Source organism: Hippocampus zosterae, chromosome 8, assembly GCF_025434085.1.
Source record: "Hippocampus zosterae strain Florida chromosome 8, ASM2543408v3, whole genome shotgun sequence".
Taxonomy (NCBI): Eukaryota; Metazoa; Chordata; class Actinopteri; order Syngnathiformes; family Syngnathidae; genus Hippocampus; species Hippocampus zosterae.
Window position 1 is genome coordinate 18895845 of NC_067458.1, and position 13414 is coordinate 18909258.

The 13414-nt window shown below is 45.0% G+C and overlaps 1 long non-coding RNA gene across 2 annotated transcripts in view; it reads left to right on the top strand.

The window, feature by feature from the left end:
- The window catches only part of LOC127606494 (uncharacterized), an 85019-nt gene that overhangs the window by 45741 nt on the left and 25864 nt on the right, over positions 1 to 13414 (top strand). For both annotated transcript variants that reach the window (XR_007963804.1, XR_007963803.1), the window contains exon 2: positions 11342 to 11487. This is a non-coding gene — a long non-coding RNA (uncharacterized LOC127606494). The remainder of the gene's footprint in view (positions 1 to 11341; positions 11488 to 13414) is intronic.

The following is a 13414-nucleotide window of genomic DNA, read 5'->3' on the forward strand; positions in this document are numbered from 1 at the left end:
AGAAAACGCTAATCATGAGCGTGATTGGTTGGCTCCAGCTAGCAATCTATGTCGTACCGTGGCTCTCGTTCAAAAGTTCAGCTGGGATTGGCGCCATCCTAACCGCAACCCAAATGAGCATAAGCATTATAGGACATGGATGGATTGGAATGAGGATCCGATGACATATTGTTACATATCAGTCGGAACGGATCCTGCAATTGTACAATTAGCGGTGCACAAAAAAAACAAAAAAAACGGAGGCAATTAGCCATGAGGCGAATTGCAGTGATGAGCGCGACGCATTATAGGCACGTAAAGGCCCCCGCTGACAGCCAGCAGCAGCAGCACGTGCCGCAGCTCGGCGGTCCTGCCTCGCAGCAACGAGGCTCGTGCTCTAATGAGAGGGATTTAATAGATTTACAGCAGCGGTGGAGTCCTGTGCACCCGCAGGCTCCTGGCACGGGAGGAACATCTGTAATAGCTGCTGGGCTGCCTCCATGTTAAGGAGAAAAGGTCCGCGTCATGAGAACCGCTCGCAAAATTGACACTGTGCAGCTAACGAAAAGCGACATTTAAAATGGGGGTGATCACTTTTGATTCACTTGTTTTATTCATTTGCAGATCTTCAAGTTTTTTTGTATTTGTGAACAATTTGCAGCCATTGTGGGATCGGGCTGCTTTGTTCGTGCGTTTCATTGTTTCAGTGGAAATCGTGTACATTTTTGAACTGTGAATGCAAACAAATTGTAATGCTTTTTTTCAGTAATTGAATAATAGGAATATATTAGTGTGTGCATGTGCATACACGGCGGCCCGGTAGTCCAGCGGTTAGCACGTCGACTTCACAGTGCAGAGGTACCGGGTTCGATTCCAGCTCCGGCCTCCCTGTGTGGAGTTTGCATGTTCTCCCCAGGCCTGCGTGGGTTTTCTCCGGGTACTCCGGTTTCCACCCACATCCCAAAAACATGCATGGCAGGCTGATTGAACACACTAAATTGTCCCTCGGTGTGAGTGTGTGCGCGCATGGTTGTTCGTCTCTGTGTGCCCTGCGATTGGTGTCCCTCGCCTACTGCCCGAGGACGGCTGGGATAGGCTCCAGTTCCCCCCGCAACCTCAGTGAGGATTAAGCGGTTTGGAAAATGGATGGATGGATGTGTATATACACACGCACACACGCACACTAATATATATTTAAAAAAAAAAAAAGACTTTCCTGAATTCCACTTTTGAGCCAACCTTCTCAGGCCAGGCTACTTAGCAGCTGCCCCTGCCTGAGTAACGCATTAGCTCCGCTGTGCCGATCAATAGGCCCAGTCTGCTAATTTGTTGTTAATCTGTCTATTGATCAAGTGTCCTCTGGAAGCGCAGCGGCAAACGGGCACTCGTCCAATTTAAATCCCCGTGCAACGTTACATCACAAAGTCAAATGACCATAGCTTTAAGATGTCAATATCTGAGGGAATATATTAAAGCTTCATTAAAAACTGATCTAGTTCAGCCATGGTGGTTGGATATAAGAATAATGGCTATTTCAATTTACAAAGTAAAATGTAAAGTATAGTTTTGTGCTTGTTCTGAAATAAGATGGTGCCAAAGCCCGACCTATATAGTTAAGTAGTCCAGGAACTGAGGTCAAGGAAGCGAGACGGGCTTTTTATGTTGAATCGGGGAGCTCAGTTTAGCTTGGGTTGTTAGTGGAAGTGACAGGGAGTCTTCATTACACATGCCTGTGCACGCGCATCCAAGACCAGTATCATAAAAGAAGTTGAAGATTATTTTTTTGGCATCAGGCACTATCATTAGCTACTCATTTAAGAACACTCACTCGCTGTTCATTTAGGTTTTAAATGTACACATTCTTTCTGCTATCAATGATTATTTCATCAGAAAAATCCACAACCTCACTTCTCAACACCTATTACCCAATTGGATAAATTTCTAATAGCTTCCCGGCGAATAACAACCCCCCCATTTATAACCCAGCTGTCTAACATATCCGGGAACCTCATCTGATTGTGATCAATTATATCCAATAGGAAACTGTGGTTGGCAAAACCGAGAGCACGTATCAAGTTCAGAAAATAAATTCAACCTTTCTGCTCTCCTCGCAGACTCGGGAAGAACTTGGGGACAAAAGCAACGTTTGGTGTCCGCTTGTTTATTCCTCCTGTCACTCTTCTTTTTCTTTTCTTTCCCCTTTTTTTTTTTTGGCCCCCTCTTCTCTCCTTCCACCTCGTGCTCTGCCCAGCAGCGTCTTCCTCTCGCACGGGTGCTGCGATGGCGCTGCAGTACAGAGCCAGCAAGGCATGCAGGGGAAAGATCTGGGTGACCATCTGCAACCAATTATGGCGGCGCTGCAGCCACCCAGAAACTCAGTGACGGATGGGGATCTTGTATTTATAGCTGGGGTAATTGGCAACACTCAGACACACATAACACACATTCACAATAAATAGACACTCCAAAGAACACACTGGAGGCCCAGTTTGTGTTTAGACGTCACGTAGACAGGCCTCACAGGAAGTGGGAAAAGGTGCATGAGCAAGGCGGGATGCGTGTGAATCAGAAAAAAAGTATAGGGATGGGAAGACAAAGAATTACGGAAGCGCGTTTTGCATCTCCAAACGTTTTCCTTCGAGGACCTCATGCTGAGAAATGAAAAAAAAATATGCTAGGGCCACTTTATACCATTGGTCAAAACGTATAGAATATCACCGTGCAAGCATATGTATTTTATCCTCTGAGAAATACGACTGCGACTGACTGAGGACCTGAGCTGCCCCTCTTTATATTCCTGTTTATTGGTCTCCGCAGGTGACCAAGGCGCACACACCAGTCAATGATGACTTTATTATTGCTTTATGTTTTCTAAAGTACAATTGGTGTCATTTTATTATTATATAAATATATATATATTATTAATGCATTTTTGTTTTTTGTGGGCAAACTGGGATGGATTCATAGCATTTCCAACTCACTCCTGTTGTAACAGTAGTAATTGTAGATTGTAAATTTTGTCCATGAAAAAACAGATACCGGGCCCGTAAATGACCCCGAGCCATCATTTGGACACCTGTGGTCAAATGAAAGCCGTTGTTTGCAGGCTGTACTTGAAGTTAGCACAGTGCTCAAACATGGCCGTTGCCTGTCTCGGCCTGTCAGCGCGTCAAACCTGCATGCGAAAATACACAAAAGCACATCTGCCTCTTGTTAGGTGCCATAAATGGCTGCCATGTGCTGCGCTGATAAATAGTGCAGTCTATTTATTGGAGCGCAACAAATTGGCTACAAACACGGTGACAAGGAATCGAAGAGCTATAAATTCGACAACGGCAGTGGTGTTGAAGTGTTGACATGTGCTACAGGTATTTTACAAGGCTTCCACTCCTTTCCCTTTCTCTCTCTCTCTCTTTTTTTTAATGTGGGCATTTCTTTGAAGCGCTTTCTTCTTTCACACAGCGCCTTGCTAAAAAGGCGGGCCGGCCAGGCGGGGGTACAATGGCACTTTCGCACTGAACGGGGTTCGGGTGGGGCTGAAGTGCCGAGCCGCCACTTGAGAACGATAAAGCGCCCCGCTCGCAGCCCAGCACTCGGTCCCAGACGTAAGCAGGAATTCTTGAATGAATCGGCAACAGGCAAGCCTTAAACCCCCGTGTAATTACATATTTGGAGTTTATCAGGGTTTATACGAAAATGCGCAAGTTTCCCGACGCCGGTGGTCCTTAAACACATCCATATGTCCCGCTTGTTTCCATTTCTGTGCTCTCTCTCTCTCTCTCTCTCCCCCCATCTCTCTGCTGTCGAACTTCCTCCTAGTTTCGTTCCGTGACAATTGTTTGTAGAGCAATGTGGCCCTTCGCAGCGCGGTGTTCTCCGTTCGTCCCGTTACACTCGCCGGGTGAGCAAACAGAGGAAGCCGAAACCTGTCCGGGTCACACCGATTTGCAACGCACACAACATAATCTGCGGAGGCCTTTCTCGCGTGTGGCCCACTTTTTTTTTCTCTCTCTCTTTCTCTCTCATTCTCCCCTCTGGAGAAAAATGATCTGTTTTAAAACACGTGCTAAATATTACCATATTTACATTTTCTTGTTTCAAAAAGGCAGCACAGGGGGAGTGTGCAGTCCATTTTTCTTAACCGCCCACCCTTCTCTCTAACTTTTTTTTTTTCCAAGTGGGAAGGTCTCTGTCCGAGGTTAGACCCCGTTTGAAACTTTAAACCTTTTTCATGCTTATTTGTTTTATGATTCTGCAGGACACCATGTTTACACTGAGAGTGCAACATCTGGATTAGATAATTTGTTGGGAATTAACTGAGCCCCAAATGCTTATCCAGCTCATCTGATTACATCTGTTTGAACTTTACCGCTCTTTCCCCCCCCCCAACATTCATTTCTTCTCCAGCCAACTCACCGCCATTCTCCTGTTGCTGCACGTGTGGTTTCCTAAAATGATTTAGTCACTGCGGCTTTCAAGTGAATCACACGGCTCCGTAGCTCTCCCGGGTTATTCAAATATTTACCTATACTGCATGGAATCGGCGTATTACTCCAGCTCAGCATTTTACTAATGCCTCACAATTTTTATCTCTCTGACCATTATGCACACACACTGAGTTAGTTTCCCGAAATATTTAGGCCCACTGTGAACGACTAAATGCTTCTGTTTGTGCTGTCACTTTCAGTTTGGACTCAATGAAGAGTTCAATTGACACCCTGGTAACAGTTCCCAACGATACTATTGGTTGGTCGTCCTTTGGGATGGCCGTATGATTATATTTCCTTAATCTGACAATGAGCAAAATAAACAAATTGAAATGCTATTTGTAATAGGATTGGAAAAGCCCATTGCCGAGGTCACCAGCCGTGATCCACCCATCCATGGGCCACTGATACAACTACAAGGAAGTCAGCCCACCATTGAGCAAAAATTTGTAGCGCCTCTTCAGAAAATGGAAAAGGGCAAATTATTCAACAAAAGAATTGCCTACGACTTCAAAGAAAATCTTTGTGAACCAGGCACCCGTGATGCTCAGGTCTGGCTGTTGGGGGAAAATTAACATATGCCGAAATTCCCGATGGCCACATTGCCCCTGGCTGGTTTCACCTGAAATGTGTCTGTGGTGCAAACAAAGTTGCTTTATATGACAGACTGGTTGAGAAAATGAAAAAAAAAAAGAGTAGGGAACTGCAGTTTTCCATACTTGCTTCAAAACACGATTAATCAGCACTCAATTCACTGTTAATCAATTATGATTAGGGCCCGACTGATTTGTATTTTATTTGATATATTTACTCATTTATTTAGGCCTATTATATTTGCCAGAATTAAATTTGGATAGCTGATTAATCGGCTGATTAATTAAAAAAAAAGAAGAAAAATTAGCAGAAAAATATGAATGTAACAGATTGTTAAAATCAAGTCAAAACATTCTCTTTCCGACATGTTCTATGGAGCCCATTAGTCGAAACACGGCATTCTAATAAATATTGCATTTGTGGAATATGAATTCAGCAGCAAAATCCACCCATTAAAAAAAAAAATCATCTTGGGCCGGCCATTTTGTCTCTTGCTGTCCACTGAAAATGATATCACAGCCGCTCAGGTAGTGACTTATCAAATTTCAATTCTTTTCCGAGTTTGATCATGTGACATTTGCAAGACGAATTGACATGACTTCCACTTCATTAAAGTGGACACTTTCTGCATAGCTTTTATTTGGGAGGGGCGTGGGGGGGGGGGGGGGGGCTCTTGTATCCAAGCTACCAACTCAACGTGACCAAAACACATCCCTTCTGGCCTCTCTCCCTACGCTACGATCCATCACAAAGCTGCTCCGTGTCCCCCGGGCGATGTGCCCCGTCCCCTTAATCTCTCCATCCTGCTGCGATTCCATCACTGCGGCAAAGCCACACAGAAAGATTAGCCCAAGACTCCGCGTACGACAGATGTGTCCAACGCGTGATTTGTGTGTGTTTTATTGACTCTGGCCATCTGTTAATACAGTTGCCGGTTCCTCCTCTTGTGTTTGTTGATGCATGCAGACAGGAACGCTCGGTGCCAGAAGAAATATACGGCCGAGGAGAGGCCGGAGATAAAGAGATGCAGAGAGAGTGGAACGGGAGCACGGAGGCTAATATTTTATACCCCGGCTGCTGGTTTAAGTGTTAACCTGCGACCTGCCCATAGAGGCGAAGCATTTGTTTTAGCTGGCGCCTTTTTATTCGAGTGCGGCGAGCGCAAAGCGGTGTTGTTTGACGAATGAGTTTCAGATGTTTCGGTAAGGGCTTGAATTCCTGCGCCTGGAGGAAAGTGAGCGATTGCTTGGGATATGTGGAATTCCTGGTGGTAGCGCCTTCCCTCGTCTCGCCACCGAAGCCATGCGAGCGGCAGTTGGCACGTCTTGGATTGCGCATTTGCGTGTGTCAGTGTATGCTTGTATACATTGTGAGAAAATGACGATGACACGCCACAGATGTTGTCTCGCGTTACACTCCTCGTTGTGTTCCTTTTTTTTTTTTTTAAATGTTAAGGGGCATGACACAACGGTTTTCACATCCCCGGAAAGATACTGAAGAGAAAGCTCAGAACATTTTCGTTAGTATCGAATGTTGTCGGATGGAGTTTGAAGCCAAGACGATAAGCTCGATCCTTGATGATGTTTTAAAAACAATTGAAAAGAAGAAAAACCATGAGAGTGATGGCTAGAGACGTTTTGATTTGTCCTTTCAATTCTATAAAAGTGAAGACTGAGACTCGCATGATAAAAAGTTTCCATTGACTCATTCAGTTTTTAACGCAGAGTTTGGCCCTTTAACAACCATTTTTACATGGCGAGCCTCTTCCACTCCATACTCTACATCAGTGGTTCTTAACTTTGTTAGAGGTACCAAACCCAACCAGTTCATATGCATGTTCACCGAACCCTTCATTAGTGAAAAATAAAACATGATTATTATTTTATTTTTTTTTTACAAATTCAAGACATTGAAAAAAATTTATTAAAAACAGAAAAAAGTAAAGAAAATTACATGTCACAAGTACAGGTCTTTGAAATTGTACGACGTACTATCACGAATCACACGGTGACTACTGGGCGACCTAAATTTCCGGCACCAACTGGGCATGTCATAACTAATTGACATCTTGATTCGGGTGTGTCTTAACCTCCATGGCAGAGTCTCCGTCGAACTCCTGAGACCGATTCACTGAACCCTGGGGGTTCGATCAAACCCAGGTTAAGAACCACTGCTCTACATTATCTTTTCTCCTGACACAAGTCCCCACTAATTATCATGACAAATACTCCTGTCTGTACCATACAAATACACACTCTGTTTGTGTGAGGCTTCTAAACGTGTCGGCTTACGTATCAACGTTTTTAATAATTGACCTGTCAAGCTGAGCTACATCACCTCATCTTTATCATCTACTCAAAAGCTGTACTCGTTTCAAATCCCCCAAAATAAGCAATCCCACCATCGACAAGGATCGATTCGTATCCAAGTCTTCTGACTGCTGATTTGCCCAAAACGATTACCTCAATATCCTTAAGAACAGTCCACATCGTTTCTAGGTTTGAATGCAAAAACATGCCATAAAAATGCTGGCTTGCCCCAAATTCAGCCGTTATCGGCTCCAGCTCACCTGCATCCCTAATAAGGCCAAGCGCTGTCGAAAATGCGAGGATGGATTGATGCTAATCACCATGAATCACACTGTAATTATTTCACCCTATCCCCACAGACACACTCCTCAAAAAAAGTCTTTGCAGGAGAAGAGAGGAAGTTGTTGCGTTTGCACAACCAAGTCCAACAGCAATTTGTATCCATTTCCACTTCCTCTCCATGTAATCGCCAGGTCAGCTATGAGCCTCAAAGGTGCGAGAATTACATCGTCACGCTTTAAGCGACTCCCCCGGCAAGGATTGCATCACTTAGTCACCGCGGTCTGACTCATTTTATCTGCTGCCAACGCACTCCTCGCTCTTCCAGCCAACTGCTCTGCCATTTCGCGATGATGTGATCTCTTGCCGCCCCGCCACCCCGCCGTCACGCAGCCATTTAAAACCCCAGAACTTTACGTGAACCTGCCGAAGGAGGGAGTCGGCGTCCCGCCCGGGTAAACATACAAGGGGGCGGTCCTCTTCAGGAAAGCGTCCAAAAGCGTCTTTGCCGAGAGAGGAAAAATGTAGTTGGAAAGTAACTAATGTGTTCCCTCGCCAATATGCTGAAACGTCCTCGAATATTCCCACAAGCAGATTGTTTTCTTGACCCTATTGGCTGTTTTTGTGTCTAATAGGAAAGGAGTAATACTTTTCTATCACACTAATGGAAAACTAGTCACACTTTTAATAGATTATTTAAAAATAGTCAGGTTTTATTTGATTGGCCTTTGGAGCCATCTTGTGGCATTGTGGGGGAATTGCAGAAAGGGCCCCAAAACAGCAATTAGATTAGTTTCCCCCCGCCCCCCCGAATAACGTAGAATAGGGTCAAAAAATGCAAATAGCTTGCCTAATAGAAAGGTTAGTTGTACTGTGTACAGTCTAAGCTATTGATACAAGTACATTTTTGAAGGTGGAGAGTGTCAATAACTTACGATTTTTCGCTACTCGCTGCAGAAATCCAGTGACTGGGCGGGGGCAGGCGTGGTTTGATATACACAAATTTGACCAGTTTGCAGTGATTTTCTTGAGTGTGTTCTTTCTGAAGTGCTCTAAAATGCCCCAAGATGGTGCCAAAACGCTGGCTAATAGGGAAATAGTAATTGGTATCATGGGAACTAGGTTGAAGTGACGCATCGCGACTGCTGTATGACCTCTTTACTCTGGTGAGTGTCCATTAAAAAGTTCCCGCTAACAAACATCAAAATCAAATTATTTCTCAGCCCTTCACTTTTAAGGTTAATGTTCTAAGATGAGTTTAAAATGATTTGAATTGTTCTGGTGTTATAATTTGTGGTGTATTTAGAGTCTAAACTATTAACGTAGGCAATCATAAACCATTTTGGGAGCCGTCATTTTTTTTTTAAATCACTATTTGCGGTGAGACATGGTGCCTTATCCCCGCGAATAGTGTGGGTTTACGATATTGCCATAAGGAAAGCATTTAGGGTCTTGCACACTGCAGTTTGAAATTACACATCAATCTAAAAATGAAATGACCTCACACCTAAGCTACTGTACATGATTGCAGGGTCGCAACTCCACTTGTGGCTCATGCAGTCGTATGGATGGCTCCTACCATCTTGACTCTCTTGTCCCCCTTCAACTTTGACCAGTGGCGGCTTAAGGTTAGCCGCGGGGGGTCCGTCTCAGGAAAAACAAAATCCCTTGCAGAGAGAACTCTTTCTTCAATATCGGGCTTTGATGTGTTAAAAAGTAGTTGTGTCTGCTGCGAGGGGCGACTCGACTCAACTCGGGATAAATATTAAGAAATAACTATCGTTTGTATCTCTGGGTCAGCACGCCGTGCCAGGTGGGTGTAGAGTAACTGATCAAAAAGATAAATAGATTTGACTTAGAGCATATGCACACTTAGAAAAACACGTGTTGAGATTTGTTTGACTTTTTATACCCACATGTGAAAACGCTGAAGCACCAGGCTCATATTTACAAAAGTAAAATTGAACTTTGCAAAATCTGATAAAAAAAAAATCAAAAACAGGCACAGGATTTTTGGGAGTCCATTTGAATACTTGTACTGAGTACATTGACACATAGTGTGCTGCATTTCTCGCTTCACAAAATTAGTTAGCGACTTTTTACCATGCCATGAATAGTCACGGGATGCTACAAAATGTTTCATTTTTTTTACTTTTTCCATTACATTTGTATTCCACCAATCAGCAGTCAACACATAATCGTACATCATACAAAAGGTCCTCTTGTCACAATTGGGTTGAACAAAGCAACCGACTTCTGCTGCCCGAAAAGATGATGAAATAATTTTCACTCGTACTTGCAGCACTTCATACACTCCATTTCATACATGTCAATTAGTGTGCACATGCAACGTGAATGCTAATCTCTCTATCCTACAAAACTCACTGCAGCTCTGCTTACCGGTTTTGCATTGTCGCTTGCAAATGGCTAGATCTTCCCCCAGTCTAGCTTCCAAGTCATTGGCTGTGAGTAAAGACAGCGATTATGTCATTATTTTCAACCTCGTCGTTAGTCTTGTATGTATGAAGCAATTCTTGCATGCTGCAGCTCTCACTTGTGTTTGTCGTGACAAAAAGCACCCCGTGATGTACTTAATGCCTTAATTGGCAAGTGATGAGTTAATTGACCCCCAGCGTTGTTCAAAGAAGGGGGTACAGGGTTCAAATGTAAGCGGGGGGCCTTTGGGGCTGCATGTGAGGTTGGAGTGGATTGGCCCAGAGCGCTTCCCGTGTCACGTCGCCGGCGAGGTACCCATCCGCCCCTTTGAAGTGAGACACAAACACTTTCATCGGCCCGATGTGTCATCACGGCCGCCCCGGTCCCATGTATATGTATGGGACCGCCTTCAAATATACAAAGTCCAATTTGCCCGGTACAGGCCAACCTCAGGATAATGAATCGCATGTGATGTGTTTCTGATTTGCAGGCCTGAGTCATCACCAGATGTTTTTTTTTCGACAGGAAGACTTCCAGTTCTGAGGGAGAACTCTGGACTTTTGAAAGGCTACCCGAAAGAGACAAAGAAAAGCAGTCAACAAACATTTGCCGCCATGATTAGTAGCGCATCAGGGCTTGTAAAATGTTCAATGCCTGCTGTCTCTGGAGGGCAGACCCAAATGTTTCTCGGGTCTCTAATTGGGGCGACGCAAGCCAAATGAGAGGAGTGTTTGAGGTCAACAACAGAGGCGGAAGTAGCTCAGGCAGCGGGCCTTCAGATAAAAGCTTACAGGTGCGAGCGAGCGAGCGCTCGTGCATATGCATGCAAGCTGCGGCGCTTGTTTGTTCTGGTGTCTGTCCGCATGTGGAAAATGCAGCTCCCAAAGCGTCATGTGTTTGCTCAGTCCCCGGCATGCTGTGTACTCTGGAAAACATTCCCCCGTCCTCCTCGCTTGCCGCGAGCCTTTTTACATGGGCCGAAGGAAGCTCGCGTAGTACCGGTTCACCTTGGGAGAAGCTAGATCTGCGTGGGGGTGCGTGAGAGCGCTTTGGTGAATTTCAATGTGTGGGCGTACTGTATTTTTGTGTTAGCGAGTGAATGCGTGCGGTTGCCTGATTTTGATTGTGTGAGAGGAGCGAGTGTCACTGAGTCAAGGTGTGTGTTGGCATGAGTTTTAGTGTGCGTGTGCGTGCGTGTGTGTGTGTTCCCGCATGTGCTCATCAGAGAGTGACTCCCAGCATGCGGTGTTGTTGTAGGTGAGGGTGAGGAGCTCCCCTGATGGGCTGCTGTGGCAGAAAGGCCAGCTTTGATCGAAGGCCCAAAAAGAAGAAGAAGCGGCCCGAGGAGGAGGAGGAGGAGGAGGAGGAGGAGGCGGGGAGGATCTAACCCGGAGAGCAAAGAGGTGAACCGAAGCTACAAACGGACTCAACCACTTGAAGTGTCCTCATATTTTAACCTCCGCAAAATCTGTCCTATTCGGGCTTAATCTACCCAGCGTTGCATAGGATTCATCCCCAATAATTGAATAATGCATTTATTCAATCGGCCCAGGCAGCGTATCGATTGTCCACGCCGCGCGGAATCCGTTGGAAGCGTCTCTAAAGACGAGCCGCCCCACATGTGTGCACACGACGCACAAAGCGGTCGCACTCGATGCATGTCGATTAGGTCACAATTGCCTCCAAGGTAGACACGCGTAAAGGATGGTTAAACGTCTATCGGTTGTTTACATTGCAATGCTAACAGTCCACCGTTTACCGTTAGGGTGCCTTAATGCATTCCTACTAAATCCACAGCACACTCTCAAAAGCAAAAATTTAGGAATCTGCAGCTTTTTTTTTCCAAGTCAGCTGTCAGAGCTGCCCCGCCCCCCCCTTTTTTTTGTCATACTGAGAATTCTAGTTGACACCATTAATTGTTCCATGATGGCATCATTGCACGCTGTTCAGTGGTATGATTCAGATTGATCTGTGTAATGTGCGTGTTGAGTTTGGAATAAATTAATGAGACGATGTTAGCTCTTTTAAAAGCCGCAAGAATAGCAACATAAGATAATTATATTCCCATCGCCCCCTCCCCCCAAAAATTAAGTACAGATCTGCCAATTTTTGCCTTTGTTTCTCTGTTTTCATGTTAGAGCAAACAATGAAGGATCATAAAGCAGCCAAATGTTCCGCCTCTAATTCTTATCTTTATTGTTGAAAGCGTTAAGGGACCCAAAAAAGTAATTTTATCCTGTAAATATACACTTTTTAAATCAATCCGCCGATTAATCGGTTCTCGGAATTTTATCAGAGTCAGCATCGGCCTCAAAAAAAGTACAAAATCGATCAGGCCAAAGCAGTATATTTCAGACAAAAGTATATTCTTCTGTTGAGGTGCCCTTAGCTAGGGGCGGAGCCTAATGAGTGACATCAACACGGGCATTCTGTCAAATTGGCTTTTTTTTGGTCACATTTAGTTCAGTGTTTTTCTACTTCATGCTCCTTGTGAGTGTTTTCATTTTGGATTTGCTACGTTTGACTTATTATGCATTTTGTCAACGAAACAGGCAATTGTTTAGTTTAAAAAAAACCCGAGCACCCGTTGCATTTCCAAGCAACACGACTCCTTGCTAATTGCTATCATTGTAATAAAAGCACATTAGCACTCGAATTGCGTAATCGTGACTGTTTTGTTTTAACGGCAAATTGAAAATATGATCAAGACTGAATTGATTAGATGAAGCGGTTTTAAAAAAAGCCTTCAAATGCTGCGTGACTTGCTGCAAAGGTTGTATTTGATGCCGAAAGGGACACCGCACTTCCGTTATAATTATGGCTGCGCTGATGTCTGTCTGAGCGAGGAAGACGCTGCCCGCGCCCGCTCCTCCTCATGCGATGGGAAAAAAAGGCAAACAAAACTCGGCATCGTTTAGTGTGGTTTCGGCCCCAGTTTTCCGTCCCCCATATGTGCCGCCTGCGCGCCTTGTGGGGCGGACAGAAAAAGAAAAACAACAATTAGACATGAATGTGTGTGTCCAAACAAACGAGTCAAAGGGCCTGTTGTGTTTGTGGGAAGATGATTGGTGGGCGCCGGGAGAGAGAGCGCCGCTTCTCTCTGTGAGCTGACCCCGCGTTTGAGTCCCGCCGCGCCGGCCCGAGACGCGCAGATGGGCCGCTCTCCCCCTCGCCTCGCTTTCATTATCCGTTAGTCTCAGTTCAACTCCTGTGAATCCAGTTCACTTTCATTCAGCTCAATGGCGTTCCACTCGGCTGCTCTCCTCCGCGTCTTTGCGCCTCGCTGTGAGAGGGGGCCGGGCCGGGACAATAATCATAGCGCAGATCCAC